Source organism: Octopus bimaculoides, chromosome 5, assembly GCF_001194135.2.
Source record: "Octopus bimaculoides isolate UCB-OBI-ISO-001 chromosome 5, ASM119413v2, whole genome shotgun sequence".
Lineage (NCBI taxonomy): Eukaryota > Metazoa > Mollusca > Cephalopoda > Octopoda > Octopodidae > Octopus > Octopus bimaculoides.
Genome location: NC_068985.1, coordinates 25,939,576 through 25,940,658, shown reverse-complemented (window position 1 = coordinate 25,940,658; position 1,083 = coordinate 25,939,576). Strand labels below are relative to the sequence as shown.

The window sequence follows — 1,083 nt, the reverse complement described above, 5'->3', positions numbered from 1 at the left end:
ATATATATATATATATATATATATATATATATATATATACATATATATATACATGCTTATGTGCACCATAAGTTGCTGTTGTTAGATAAATAGTAACAACTTAGATTCAGTAAGGAGGAAAACAGATTTGAAACCTGGCCCCATTAGCCGTATCAAAAAGATTATTTGTAGGCAAATTTTGATAAAGAAAGTTGAGTCATGGAAAATTCAAAATGCATCATAGACTTTTCATAAGTCTCTGTTGACTAAGAGTGAGCGTGCGCACACGTGTATGTGTGTGTGTGTGTGTGTGTGTGTATGTGCATGCGTGTGCACATACATGCACATGAATACAGCTCTCTTGGCCGCCATCGTTTGAACTGAGCAGAGCTGATGCTGATATTCCTTGTTGTCATTGTATCCAGTTGCCCTGTGCTTTCAAAGAGCCTTGAAGTAGAAAAATCCTTTACTTGAAAAACAACTAAAGGTTGGCAACAGGAAAAGCATCTGGATGCAGAATCCTATCTCAAAATCAATTCCTGTTCAAGTCATTAAACAAATCGAAGACATATTTTGCTTACTGCAAAAGATTTAAGTGTTGTGCAATAGCCTTCAGCACTTGGTTCTTTATTAAATTATGATTGCTTTCTGTTAGACTTACTAATGTAATTGCTCAGCCAAATTAACTGGTTGTACCAAAATTTCAATTAAAATCATTCAGTACATTTGCCTTTCTTTTTAGCATGAACATGTGATGCTCAACTCTTCCAGAAACTATTTCTATCTAAAATATCTCATATTCACATCAGATTTCACACACTAGATCTTCTCTGGTTTAATATATAAACATTCTTTTATTTTTAAATTTTTTAACTTGTTTTAGTCATTTGACTGTGACCATGCTGGAGCACTGCCTTCAGTCGAACAAATCAACCCCAGAGCTTATTCTTTGTAAGCCTAGTACTTAAAATGTCTCTGTTGCCAAACCACTAAGCTACGTCCCCGTAACGTAGTTATGGGGATACAAACACACCAGCATAGGTTGTCAAGCAATGGTGTAGGGACAAACACAGATACACAAATATATATATATATATATATATA

The 1,083-nt window shown here is 34.4% G+C and overlaps 1 protein-coding gene across 1 annotated transcript in view; it reads right to left on the bottom strand.

Moving 5' to 3' along the window:
• The window catches only part of LOC106874950 (DNA-dependent protein kinase catalytic subunit), a 185,220-nt gene that overhangs the window by 66,679 nt on the left and 117,458 nt on the right, over positions 1–1,083 (bottom strand). The gene's annotated exons all lie outside the window — the stretch shown is intronic.